Source organism: Triturus cristatus, chromosome 8 (assembly GCF_964204655.1).
Source record: "Triturus cristatus chromosome 8, aTriCri1.1, whole genome shotgun sequence".
Classification (NCBI taxonomy): Eukaryota; Metazoa; Chordata; class Amphibia; order Caudata; family Salamandridae; genus Triturus; species Triturus cristatus.
Window position 1 is genome coordinate 396,280,292 of NC_140591.1, and position 15,000 is coordinate 396,295,291.

Genomic DNA, 15,000 nt, shown 5'->3' on the forward strand with positions numbered 1-15,000 from the left:
TAATTTGTCAGGCAGCTAGGTGGGCATCGCTGCACACGTTCACCAAACACTACTGCCTAGACAGCCAAGTCCGGAGAGACAGTTTCTTTGGCCGTTCTGTTCTCCAGGACTTTCTGGTGTGAACTTGGTTCGCAGACCCACCTCTGGGGTTGGTATTGCTGGGGGATATATTCTAAGGTAAGGAATCTATAACTAACTGTTTCTTTCAGATGAACAAGTTACTTACCTTCGGTAACGATATATCTGTAAGAAACATAGGTTAGTTATAGATTCCTTACCGCCCCACCCATCCTCCCCGTTCTGCAAACTGACTTCTAGGGTTAAGGTCATTGTTTCAGGGCCCTAGTTTTGTGCACCAGTAGTCAGTGTCTTGCATTGCTCTGTGCTTCTGGCGTGGAAAGGTGTGTACAGAACTGACAGCGTGTGAGGGCGGCGTCTTTAGCTACCCCGACATCATCTCGGCAACCACTACGTCGAAGAACGCACGCGGAGTAGACCAACGCCACCTTTCGACGCGCAGGGGTACTGATGACGAAAAACTTTCCGGATTCAGTATGACGCCTGGGGGTAATTCTAAGGTAAGGAATCTAAAACTAACCTATTTTTCCTACAGATATATCGTTACCAAAGGTAAGTAACTTGTTCTTTACATTTATTTATTAATGCCCCACCCCTTTCACGTCTCTCTGTAGAATCCGTGATCTGCAAGCACTGACTAACGAGGAACCATTTCTTCAGGTATACAGAGACAGAGTGGTTTTGAGGACAATTTCAAAGTTTCTCCTAAAGGAGGTTTCCCATTTTCATGTAAACCAGACAATCAAGTTGGTCATCTTCTTCCTGCACCCAGACACTCTGGCCGGAACGCTATTACACATGCTTGAATGTCAAGAGAGTACTAATGTTCTACAACAGGACTAACTCCACCCAGACAACAGAAACTGGCTTTGCCAAGGTTTGTTTGTGACTTGAAGACGAAAAAGAACATATGCATTTTTAAAAAAAAAAATTGTGCAATTACCTTGTAATACATATTGCCCGTTCTTTAAACAAACGACAGTCCTAGGTTTTGAGTGAAAGTTAAAGTTGTCCCTTCCGCAGTCCTGTCCTTTATGAAAATCTAAAAAATGAGTAACATTATGCAAATCATAGACTTATTCCTATGAAAGCTTCGTTCTGTTAATTATTTGTGAAACATACAAATTAAATGTAATGGGGATGCAGCATTGTAGCTGAGTAAAGATAATAAAACCCATCTTTCTCCGTGTGCTCGTTATTTCCTCCCACGCAGTTATGCAGACCCACTAATGCCGGAGATGTGAGGTAGAATGCGTGCACAAAAGAGGTGGAAAAAGATGGCGCACTTGCGCGCGAGCCCTTTCCAACCCTCCTTGACATCCACTCTGTCCTGATTAGTGCTCAGCCGAGGGTGCTGTGTGCGTGACGACCTCTCCTCCGGCCCCTTACATGTATTGATCTTTTAAGGAACACGCTGTTCCCGCTCTCGCTGGGGCCGTGTACCGTGGCATTTGCCGTTCATTTGAGCCTGGCTGATGATGGCGCTTCCGCTTCCAGAGGGCATGTAGCTTGTGTTAAATCGAGTAGCTGGTCTTTGGAAAAAAGCGCACTCCTAAGTGTTTGTGCACGTGGCTCCCAGAACTGCTAAATGGAGCGCGCTTGACCTTTAATGTATTTTTATCGCAAACCTCGTGTTTCATTTTTTTCTGCCCATTTTAACGTTAAAGAACACAAGCATTCTAGATCATCGAAGTTGTGCTCCACGTGCATAGTGAAAAGGTTGTGTACGTTGATAACGTCCTTCGTGTGTTTTTGTATTATTTATTAGAAGTAGAACAGATCGCCTTTATACGGCTGCTGGAGGCGAGTTTGCTGCATAGACAGACCTGTCAGGAGGCAGATGGAGAGAGTACTGTACTAAGCCAGATTTCTCAGTGAACCATCGCCAGCCTTAATTTAAGAGGCCGTCAAGAGTAGAGAAACAAGCATTTGCAATGCAAAAGGCCTGGCATTTACGAGAGTTTGAGCTATTGGCATTGTAAATGACAATAGCTTAAACTCTCGCAAATGCCAGATCTATTGCATGGCAAATACTTTGTCTGTGAATGCGCCCATGCCGCGCTTTTACGTTAATAGAGGCCACACCCCTTTCTTTAGGCAAGTCGCGTCTAAAGAAAGGTCTGCGGCCACTATTAAACTAAAAGCACGGTATGGGCAACTTTTACAAAAAAAAGTATTTATTTGTCAAGTTGACAAACAAATGCTTTTGTTTGTAAAAGCGCCCCATTCGGCAGTTTCACTTTAATAGGACCTTTCTTTGGACACGGCTTGTCTGAAGAAAGGGGCGTGGCCTCAACGTGAAAGCACGACATGGTGCGCTTCTAAACAAAAACAACAAGCATTGGCATAGCCAATAGGCCTTGCCTTTCGGACCTTATAAGTGTTTAGTTATCCAGCACAATATCCTTGGTGCAACAACATCAACTGTTGCATGGCTTGGTGCAACAACATCACCTGTTGCATGGGTTAACACTTATAAGGTCCCAAATACGAGACCTATTGGCTATGCCAGTGCTTGTTTTCAAAGTGCCGTGAAGCTACCAAATGGGCCAAATGCGCTGGCGGCTTCTCACCGCATGGAGCCCAGAGCGCTGCGAGAGTTTATTGCAACTACACGGGACGTTGTCAGAATTAGAGATAAGGTGTGTTGGGGGGGGGGGGGCATAGCAAAGGGGTGTTCACACAAGCTACTTAGGTCCCCTGCACGTTTATATTTTTGTAGGCATGGGGAGGTTTCCATAGTATGCCCAGATGAGAAGTGAGTGCATTGTATGTGCTCAGTCTGTTGTCGCCGCACTTAAAGATGGGAGGGGTCACTGTCCACACCAAGCCTGAGAAACACAAGGACCGACCCGAGTATGTTTGCTTATAGCGCATAGAGGCGATTTGTTCAGCCCGAAGCGCTAGAGATGTAAAGCCATTGTTTTGACACGCTTTATTTATAGTTTGTTTTCTCTGGAAGCCCAACACTGCATAGTTTGTATTTCGTACGTTTTAATTGTGTATACTGCAGAGACTAATTTTATAACTCCCCGAGCCTTAGTTCTGTTTGTTTCACACAAAAACCCATAACAGTAATACATGAATACTGACAAGAAATCGTGAACATGGGCATAACACTTAATTTTAAAAGTGTAAAGTGATTCTGACAAAATATTTACAAATTGTGGCTCTTTCTTGGAAAAACACCGCAAGAGCTTGTAGTCACTTATTACTCAGATTTATAGAGCGCCACTTGAGGTCCTCTTCAAGGCGCCATTCTTAGACCCTTGTAACTTAGTTCTTGCAAAACTGGTAATTGCTTAATTGGCTGAAGCAAGGATTCGCCGCTGAGGTCACATTTATTTTGCCATTCACGGTGTATCTTTGTTTTTAAGGGAAGAGTGAGGGGGGCTCTCAGTGGACTGCTGGGGGCAGGGGGATCTGCTCTCACATCAAAGGGCAGTCCCTTGCTAATTCCTTTTAATGAATCGCCATTTGCAGGAGGTGACAACATGCGCTGGGACAGACACGGGTCATCATAAGCAAACAATTTTGGTAGCCCAGAACTCCCTCTGCGCCCCCCTTTCCTAAAACAAATCCTTCCCTGTGATCTGCTTTGAACTCACTCACTATTCCCTGTACTCCTTAATTTCATGCAAGGGTGTTAACAGACACGCCGAAATCCACCTCTACAATATAAAATAAAAAATGCTCGTTGATCTCAGCGTGGCCCAACATCCTGTGATCCTGGGCAGATTATTCATGTCTGAGAGTACTCACAAAGAGGAATTGGCCTGGGGTGAAGCAACGGGAGGAGCATGAGTGGGAGCAGTGAGAGTGGAGGGGCATGGGGGCCCTCGTTTCGGTGGCTTAGGGAGGGGCTGCAAAGGGTTTAATTACAAGGGTAAGGTGGGGGAAGCAGGCGGCGCGGGTGGAGGTTTTTGCAGATAACAATGGAGTGGGTCGGATAGAGTACATTGTCCCCAAGTGTCTGCAATTATGGTCGGCGTGGGGTACTCTGATGAGGCGATGCAGTAAGTTCGCTTACACTTAACATTAAAAACGCAAGCGTAGTGCAAGCTTTGCTTATACTTAATAGTTAAAGCGCAGGAAGTAGAGCACACTTGGCTGACACGCATAGACAAGACAGAGGCACACGCTTGGAAGGAGAGATGCACGGTAGAAGGGGGGCCGGAGGGGAGGGGGACAGAACCAGGAGTGAGAGAGAAGACACTCTTGCACTAACCGATGGCAAGATACAAGCGAGCTCACCACCCCTCTGGCCCTGTGGAGTCCCTCCCCGAAAACATACTACCACCCAGGGCACAAGTCCTAAACAAGCCAAAAAGCTGGACTAGAAAATGCTTTGCTAATGCTTGTTGAGACTCTTTGAACGGTTGCACTGGATAATCGGAGCAGTCAGAGGAAGCAGTGTTTACAGCTCCAGATGTTTGTAATCCAGGCTGTAAATGTCTAGCAACATGGACTGCGGGTGCTTAGCAAGGACACACCAGGGACCTCTAACCTCTTATTATAATTGAAGGGGAAACTCAAATTCATGGCTCAATCTCTTAGTAATGTGAAAATCGCCTAGGAGAATGTTTTTTACTCGATAATGTGTGTAGGCGGCGAGTACTTCTATGTTTTTTCACACATGGAAATACCAGGAAAACGCTCACTTGTTCTTTTAGCTGGACTTGTATTTGTATTTCTGTGGCGTTTGGTACCCCTGACCAGGCGTCGAAATTGAATGCCCCAAGGCAGATCTCTCAATTTGTTGTTCTTTACCAGCAGACCACAGAACAAGTGTGTATCAAGGGAAAAAGCGTTTCTTTTACCTGAAGAAGAGCAAACAATAGATTTGGGCGTCAGCGTGTTATTCTTATGAACTCATTTAGGTAAAGTACTATAGCAAGTGGATAAACATGTGACAGGACAAATACTAGGTGTAAACCATGAAAGTAATCACTAATGATCCCAAAATATGAATACAAAATTATTTTTCCATACACAAAATTTAGTTAGAAAAATATATGATATTTATTTTTTCATTTTTTTATCCCTCATGAATATTTTAATTGGTTAATTATTCTTTTTTACATATATATATCATCAGTGAACATTTATACAGGCAATATATACATATAAGGTTGATAGAAGCAATGCGGTAGATGGGAAGCTACGCGCGTTTCGGCAATGCTGCCTTCGTCAGGAAACAGTCTATTGCTTTGAAACTATCTAAAATATAAACACATATAATATAATGGTTACAATTTCATGATTACAGTACATATACACCTAGATTTGAGTATTTTGTCTTTTTTTTATATATACATATGTACATGTATACATTTAATACATTCCCTACGGCTAATACTAAATAATTAACTTTAACAGAACATTGAAAAAGAAAAAGAAAGAAAAAAATAATCATGCTAATGTATCATACATAACATGTACATTTCAGTATCCAATACGCTTTGTTGTTATAGATGGATTATTATCAAACATTACTGGACAAGAAAAAATGAAGAGAACATACCTGCACACCAATGATAAAGACATACACATATTTGCATTCATTATATCCTATGTTGATCAATTTTACTGCTGTTGCACATATATACATTATGTACAGCCTCATTTTATACACAATATTAACACAGAAAAAAGAAGAAATTAAAAGATATAGATGAGACAAAACTAGAGCCACATCAAGGATAAAGGAGGTAAAAAGATTATAAAGTAGATAAATGTGGTAAGACAAGAAACAAGAAAAGAAGATCATTGAATACTAAAGACAGTGTAATATAGAACTCAAGTCAGATAGTCTCATATTGCTAGACTGAAAGGACCTATATAATAATACTACAGTTCAGTTCTACTTACTCACTCTTTATGGGTACGAAAATCCTAGACTAAAGAGTCCTAAAATGAACTTAAAACCAAGGGTGCTCCCAATTCGTATGAACTCATGAAACTTAAGCGGTGCACTGGAATTTCCTTTTTACGGCTCTGACCTGTAGAGCTGAGGCTGTGAAAGTGAAAGTAATATCGCGTGCTGTAAGGGTGCCTGAAAATGAAGCTGACGGAGGGGGAGAAGGGAGGGGGTAGTGAGAGCAGAGAGACAGAGGGGGTGGAGGAGCATTGTAAGGCTTAATGAGCCATTACAAAAGCCAGATGGCCTGTGCACGTTCATTCGCACGTGCCCGCAAGCTTGAGGCCAGCAAAAGCCTCTCTGGTAGTACTTTGAAAACCCGCTTACTAAAGGTCTGTAGTGCAGCGATTGCGCTGGATCAGCGAGACCTAAAACACTGTGAATAAAAAGAGAAAAAAAAACATGCGGCTGTGTTCTGCACCTCAAATAAAACACAGACGTGACCGCCACTGTGGCGTGCAGTGATATTAGAAAAAAAATGAAAATAAAGTGTTAGGAGAGAGCTTGTCTTCCCTGCAACACCAGGCATGTGAAAACCATTGAAAGAAATAGTTCTCGGAGAGTGTAATTAAAGCCTATTGAGTAACAGCACATTGAGAGAGAAGACACTCTTGCACTAACCGATGGCAAGATACAAGCGAGCTCACCACCCCTCTGGCCCTGTGGAGTCCCTCCCCGAAAACATACTACCACCCAGGGCACAAGTCCTAAACAAGCCAAAAAGCTGGACCAGAAAATGCTTTGCTAATGCTTGTTGAGACTCTTTGAACGGTTGCACTGGATAATCGGAGCAGTCAGAGGAAGCAGTGTTTACAGCTCCAGATGTTTGTAATCCAGGCTGTAAATGTCTAGCAACATGGACTGCGGGTGCTTAGCAAGGACACACCAGGGACCTCTAACCTCTTATTTTAATTGAAGGGGAAACTCAAATTCATGGCTCAATCTCTTAGTAATGTGAAAATCGCCTAGGAGAATGTTTTTTACTCGATAACGTGTGTAGGCGGCGAGTACTTCTATGTTTTTTCACACATGGAAATACCAGGAAAACGCTCACTTGTTCTTTTAGCTGGACTTGTATTTGTATTTCTGTGGCGTTTGGTACCCCTGACCAGGCGTCGAAATTGAATGCCCCAAGGCAGATCTCTCAATTTGTTGTTCTTTACCAGCAGACCACAGAACAAGTGTGTATCAAGGGAAAAAGCGTTTCTTTTACCTGAAGAAGAGCAAACAATAGATTTGGGCGTCAGCGTGTTATTCTTATGAACTCATTTAGGTAAAGTACTATAGCAAGTGGATAAACATGTGACAGGACAAATACTAGGTGTAAACCATGAAAGTAATCCCTAATGATCCCAAAATATGAATACAAAATTATTTTTCCATACACAAAATTTAGTTAGAAAAATATATGATATTTATTTTTTCATTTTTTTATCCCTCATGAATATTTTAATTGGTTAATTATTCTTTTTTACATATATATATCATCAGTGAACATTTATACAGGCAATATATACATATAAGGTTGATAGAAGCAATGCGGTAGATGGGAAGCTACGCGCGTTTCGGCAATGCTGCCTTCGTCAGGAAACAGTCTATTGCTTTGAAACTATCTAAAATATAAACACATATAATATAATGGTTACAATTTCATGATTACAGTACATATACACCTAGATTTGAGTATTTTGTCTTTTTTTTATATATACATATGTACATGTATACATTTAATACATTCCCTACGGCTAATACTAAATAATTAACTTTAACAGAACATTGAAAAAGAAAAAGAAAGAAAAAAATAATCATGCTAATGTATCATACATAACATGTACATTTCAGTATCCAATACGCTTTGTTGTTATAGATGGATTATTATCAAACATTACTGGACAAGAAAAAATGAAGAGAACATACCTGCACACCAATGATAAAGACATACACATATTTGCATTCATTATATCCTATGTTGATCAATTTTACTGCTGTTGCACATATATACATTATGTACAGCCTCATTTTATACACAATATTAACACAGAAAAAAGAAGAAATTAAAAGATATAGATGAGACAAAACTAGAGCCACATCAAGGATAAAGGAGGTAAAAAGATTATAAAGTAGATAAATGTGGTAAGACAAGAAACAAGAAAAGAAGATCATTGAATACTAAAGACAGTGTAATATAGAACTCAAGTCAGATAGTCTCATATTGCTAGACTGAAAGGACCTATATAATAATACTACAGTTCAGTTCTACTTACTCACTCTTTATGGGTACGAAAATCCTAGACTAAAGAGTCCTAAAATGAACTTAAAACCAAGGGTGCTCCCAATTCGTATGAACTCATGAAACTTAAGCGGTGCACTGGAATTTCCTTTTTACGGCTCTGACCTGTAGAGCTGAGGCTGTGAAAGTGAAAGTAATATCGCGTGCTGTAAGGGTGCCTGAAAATGAAGCTGACGGAGGGGGAGAAGGGAGGGGGTAGTGAGAGCAGAGAGACAGAGGGGGTGGAGGAGCATTGTAAGGCTTAATGAGCCATTACAAAAGCCAGATGGCCTGTGCACGTTCATTCGCACGTGCCCGCAAGCTTGAGGCCAGCAAAAGCCTCTCTGGTAGTACTTTGAAAACCCGCTTACTAAAGGTCTGTAGTGCAGCGATTGCGCTGGATCAGCGAGACCTAAAACACTGTGAATAAAAAGAGAAAAAAAAACATGCGGCTGTGTTCTGCACCTCAAATAAAACACAGACGTGACCGCCACTGTGGCGTGCAGTGATATTAGAAAAAAAATGAAAATAAAGTGTTAGGAGAGAGCTTGTCTTCCCTGCAACACCAGGCATGTGAAAACCATTGAAAGAAATAGTTCTCGGAGAGTGTAATTAAAGCCTATTGAGTAACAGCACATTAACAGGGTATGTTGCCATGGGAGGTTACAAAATGAGACAAGACGGTACTAAGGAGGGACTACTATGCCTTTTGACCAATGAACAGCCACAGCTTACAGTGTATAATGATACAAGCCAATGAAAAATATGGGCGGAGAGTGGGTGGAGCTTCAAGTCCCTACCTCACTATAAGCATGCTCACACCGAGTCTCCACGCGAGGGAGGACACTGAGCAGCACAATCTTGCTTAGGTCACGCTCTAGTTCTCCGAATGCATAAAAGCATTCAGAGAACTAGGTGCACCTAAAGCAAGCCCGTCTGCGCCCGGAGGCGTCCCGGAGGCGCTGGTCAGGTTGCCGGTTTTTCCAGCAATCGCTAGCAATGCACTCAATATGACCGAGCCACACTGTTCAGCCTCAGTAAGGAGTCTCACTGCAGTGATACCATCGCTGTTGGGGGAGGGGGTGGCATTTCCAAATGTGCGCGGTGTAACTGGGAGCCAGCTGGTTGGGACGTATGTTGCCCTGTAGTAGTGGTTAATGATGCGGTGGGCTATGCCAATTCCAATCAGGGTGGGATGCTTAAAGCCCTTCTACTCAACACTTGCTCCCTGCAGAAACACAAACTACAGGTCTTTGACCTGTTGCAAAACACACTCCCAGACTTGATGTTTCTCCCTGAAACTTGGCTTACTCAATTATCCCACCCCACCATCGCCACTGCTATCCCTACAGGATCTAAGATTCTTAGGAAAGATCACACAGTAGGCAAAGGAAGGGGGTAGCTATTATCTTTAGGAGGAATTCACCTGTAATGCTATTCCTATAGGGAAGTTGGATGAAGCAGAATACCTTGGCTTCCACTGTGCCTTATCTGATCACCACTCCCTGGCTGGAGTACTGATTTATAGTCCTCCGGACCTGCAGGCACCTTCCTGAAATCCATTAATGAGGCAATCTCCCCCCGGTTCTCAGATATAGCCACTTTCTGGTCTTGGGCGACATCAACATCCAAATGGACAAACCCAATGAGCCAGAGGTCATCTCCCTTACCGACTCCCTCGCTGTTCTCAACTTGCTCCCTTATGTTTCCAACCGTACGCACAATAAGTACCACACCCTCGACCAAATCTTCTCCAATTCAGAGCTCATGGTAGATCCGCCCCTTCCTTTGGTGTGGTTGGATCAATACCTTATTAGTTTTAGGGTCCCTAGACCTGTAATGTGCCATCAGACCCCTGCTACAAAATTGGTAAACCCTCATAGACCTTTCCACTGGGTCACCCCTTCTGCTTTGAGTGAGGCGCTGAGTACTTCCACTGCTATCTGGCGAACCTGAGAGAGATGCCCTCCATCTTGAGATTTGGGTGCAGCACTGCACCTATGCGCTTGTCCCCATGCCCACTCGTACCCCCAAGTAAGCCAGACTTTCAGCTCCCTGGTTCAATGAGGCACTGAGACGAAGCAAAAGTACATGCAAATGCCTTGAAAGAAAGTGGCGCAAAAACTTTAATTCTGACGACAAATTGGATTACAAACACGCCTTGAAGGCACATTATACTAAAATCCGTGAGGCTAAAAAATGCTACCTGAAAGCTAAAATTGAGATTAACCGGCAACAAAGGCAAAGAGATCTTTACATTTGTGAAAGACTTCTCTGCCCCGCCATCTGTTGCCAGGGCTTTACCCCTCTCTCTCGAATGGACCAACCAACTTGCATTTTTCTTTTTCACGACAAAATCGTGACCACTCAGGACTCCTTCACAAGGGGGGCCCTTGGGAGTCATGGCCTAGCCAACAATCGAGCCCAGGCAGTGCAACCCACCTCTATTGACGGACCCACTCTTGTACAGTTCCCTCTGCTTCAACCGGAGGTATCCTCTGATATCATCTAGAGTCTGAAGTCAGGGACCCCCTCCGACCCATGCCCTGCGAAATTGTTGGCCTCTGTTCCCATGTCTATAAACCCTGTGCAAATATGGTACATAATTCCTCCCTAACTTCCGGGCACATGCCTGGCATTTGGAAACGTGCTAAAATTCTCCCTTTTACTGAAGAAGCCCTCTGTGGACCCCTCAGTGTCAGCAAATTACAGACCTATCTCACTATTACCGTTTTTCTCTAAGGCCTTAGAGAAATATGTCAATGCTGTGATCTCGGACTACGCTGAAAAAAAAATCAACTCCTACACCAGAGCCAGACAGGTTTCAGAACCAACCATAGTACAGAGACTGCCCTACTCGAAGCCTCTGAGCTTATTAAGGAGAAGCTGATCAGGGGGGAACAGCCATTTTGATTTTATTAGACCTCTCGTCGGCCTTCGATACCGTGCCACACACTAGACTCCTGAACAGGCTACAGGATTGTGCAATAGGCGTCACCGTTCTGAATTGGTTTTCCTCCTTCCTAGAGGAGGAAAACCAATTGAGTCTGAAGAATAGTGTCCAGCATTTGCAAGCTGGCTGACATCAAATTATTTTTTCCACATTTGTTGTCTCTCATTTACCCTTCCTCCACCTCCTGTGCCCATATTTGGACTTCTAAGTATTAAATTGGCTACGCGGCCTTCCTCTGCTCTCTCAAATATGTAAATCGAAAGAATCTGTCTGCAACTTCGGCCCAACATTGAATTGCATTTTTAGGCTTTGGTTAGAGGTAAGTTGAGCAGTTTGGTCAAAGCTTGTGCAATCTCCACAAAGGGACAAAACTGGTCAGCCATCTCCGCTCATCTTTATTTTATTGAATTGAATGAATACGTTTATTTGCACAAGTTAACTAAAACCATTGCATTACAAAGAAATAAAAAACATTTTCTTGTGCAATATATAAGGATAAAAAAGTTAGTAAAATGCCATTGTTAGGTTCCATCAATTGTCTTGGATCTTGTTTTCAAAATTGCGTTTGACCGTTGTACTATGGCCAATCCCGGGGGAGAGTATCACCATCCAGGATGTTTGGAGATCCAGGGCTACTTTTGTTACCAATCCTCTTATTTAGATTCGTTTCTCATGTAAATTGCTAGTATATACACAAACACACACGCAGAGATATATATATATATATATATATATATATATATATATATATATATATATATATAGATAGATATATATATAAATATAAATATAAATATATATATAGATAGATATATATATAAATATAAATATAAATATAAATATATATATTCCTACATTACCTACTGGCGGTCGCCAGTAAGTAGTTATAGTTAGGACCTAGTTTCCATAGGAAAAGCGTTTTTTGTTTTTCCAATAACTTTGGCGCTGGTTAACGAATCTTCGCAAAATTTTCAAAACTAGTGATCAACTCCGGTCAGCTCCTGCCTTGAAAGTTTCGGGGTGATTCACTAAGCAGGGGCCGAGAAAAAAGGGTGATCCCAAAACGCTTTTTCCCCATGATATTTCCATAAGAAACTTTAGACACGGCTACAGCCCGAACTGCTGAACGGAATTACACAAAATTTGGCAAAAAGGTAGCCCTTGGTTCACATAGAGTCCTTTTTAGGTCCCGCCCCTTTCTTTTTACCTCTTCTCCATTGGCTGGCCTCTGAAATACTGGTCAGCCATTGGAGAAGAGCATTGTCTCTCCAAACAAGCCCCGTCTTTTTCGGATTCGGGGGTGTGTTTTTTCGATTCTTTCTCTCCTCTGGAATGTAAACATTCCAGCCAATGGCAAGAGGAGAGAAAGAAAAACACGCTCCCGAATCCGAAAACGCCACTGCGTTTCTCCGAGGCATTTCTGCTTGACCTCGGAGAAAGGCGGTGGTGCGCAAAGACTTTCCCTGGACTGTGCCTAGCTGAGGAGAGCTTTCCCCTTTCTCCCTGGAACTGGGTGCTGCAGAGCCTGGGGAGCGACATACATTTGTGTCCTGGTGAGCGCGCTAGTTATTTGCGCCGATAAGAAGCAGCCTGGCGATTTCTGACAGCAGCCCGAAGCTGCAATCATCTGTGTCAGGGAATCCCCGGTGTAGGGATTCCCCCGCTTGTTGCCGAGATTTGAAGAATCACCTTCCGCCTCCTCACCCACGCACACAAAGCCCTACACGACCAAGGCCCGAGCTACCTCAACAGCCGAGTCAACTTCCACGCTCCCAAACGCCACCTCCGATCAGCCAACCACGCCCTCGCCGCCGTCCCCCGCATCCGAAGAGCGACTACAGGAGGAAGGTCCTTCTCCTACCTGGCCGCCAAGACCTGGAACTCCCTCCCTACCGACCTGCGCCTGACCCAAGACCACCTCTCCTTCAGGAAGAAGCTGAAGACCTGGCTGTTCGAGCAGTAGCGGCACCCCCCCCCCCTCCCCCCCCCCCAGCGCCTTGAGACCCTACGGGTATGTAGCGCGCTTTACAAGTGTCACTGATTGATTGATTGATTGAAGCGGGTGCCCACCCCGCATTGTGGCGCTCGTTGGCGGGTGCCCACCCCGCTTATTTAATTATTTTATTTGTAAGCGGGTGCCCACCCCGCAGCACCGTCATCAAAATCACCGCCGCGGCCCCCACGAAACCGAAAGTCAGGCGCCCTGTGTGGGACACAGTCAGCGCCGGAAGGGAGGCAAGGACGTGGGCGTGGTTTAAGCAGGAAGCAGGCGGGAGCCTACCCCGCGCTCCTGCGTGTGCCCCGGGAGACGCCGTGACCCACGAAACTAAGGAAGCCGGAGCGGGGCTCTCAGTGAGGAGAGAGCCCCGCAGCCCCCGAAGCGTCGGAGCGTTGCCGCCTCCAGAGGAGCTGGGTCCCCCGAGGCGAAGTCCCGGTAAGGAGAGGGCTCGGGGTGGTTCCTGTCCGCATTGAGTCCCCCGAGCGGGACTCCAACATCGGGGGCAGTGTTCTCGAGCCCCCGAGAGGCTCCAACGACGGGGGCATATTTGTTTTAGAGCCCGAGTGAAGCTCCAATATACGGGGACATTTTTTTGGTGATAAGAGCGGCCGCCAAGCTGTCATTAACGCGCGCAGCAAACCAAACAATGGGGACTAGCTTATCCTAGTGACGCCAGCACAAGCACATGGGACATTACACTCACAAGCGGGAGCGCAGATGGCTGTGTGTGTGTGTGGGTGGCTCTGTGTGCGTGTGGGAGGCTCCGTGTGGGTGGCTTTTTTTGTAGGTGGCTCTATGCGTGGTGGCTTTCTCTGTGTGGGTAACTGTGTGTGTGTGTAGGTGGGTATGTGAGTTGCTCTGTGTGTGTGGGTGGCTTTGTGTGTGTGGCTCTGTGTGTGGGTGCAAATGCAATATGTCTCGCATTTGAGAGTGATTAAGCTATGGACATTGTAAATAACAATGCCGTTTCTTTAAATCTTTCAAAACAAAAATAATGTCATGAGCAATGCCAATAGCTCTAACTTTAACAATGCCGAGACCATTGCATTATAAATGCTTGTTGTTAAATGGTGTAGATCGTTCAGTAGTTGCTGAGAAATTCAAAAAATAAAAGGTGGATAATCAATTTTCATAGGAAACTTTAGCCAGGGCTACAGCTCGAACTGCTGAACGTAATTACACCAAATTTGGCAAAAAAGTAGTGCTTGGTTCAGAAAGCGACATTTTTTTAAATGGTGTAAATCCGTTCAGTAGTTGCTGAGAAATTAAAAAAATAAAAGTTTCGATATCTAGGGCAGCGGTGGATCCGCGAACCCTCCTGACCACGAGCTTCACTGTGATTGGCTGCCAACACTCCAAACCAGGAAGTGTTGGCAGCCATCTTGTGACTCGGTAGAACCGAGTCACAAGAAAACAGTAGAAAAAACGTTAAAAAACAATAAAAGGGAGCAGGGTAGAAACCCCCTGACCCCGTAGGCCTGCTCAGGGGGGTCCCACAAGGACCCCTAGGGCCAAAAAAAGCATTTCTTTAAAATAATTTCGGCGGAATTCACGCTGGGGTCGCGAATCCCGCCGAACTTATTTAAAAAAATGAAGCGCGGGCTCCCGTGCTTCATTTAAATGAGGCCTCCGGGTGGGCCAGGTCCCGGGGGCATTGCGCAATATATAATTTATAATTGCAGAGGCCTGCGGGGGACCCTGCAGCCCTGGAGACCGCCACCTCCCCGGGACTATGTTAATAATATGCAGGAGGGCACGAGGCCCTCCCGCAGCCCGGGGGA

General features: G+C 44.4%; 1 protein-coding gene across 1 annotated transcript in view; it reads left to right on the forward strand.

Moving 5' to 3' along the window:
• The window catches only part of COG6 (component of oligomeric golgi complex 6), a 472,069-nt gene that overhangs the window by 327,722 nt on the left and 129,347 nt on the right, over positions 1-15,000 (forward strand). The window lies entirely within an intron of this gene.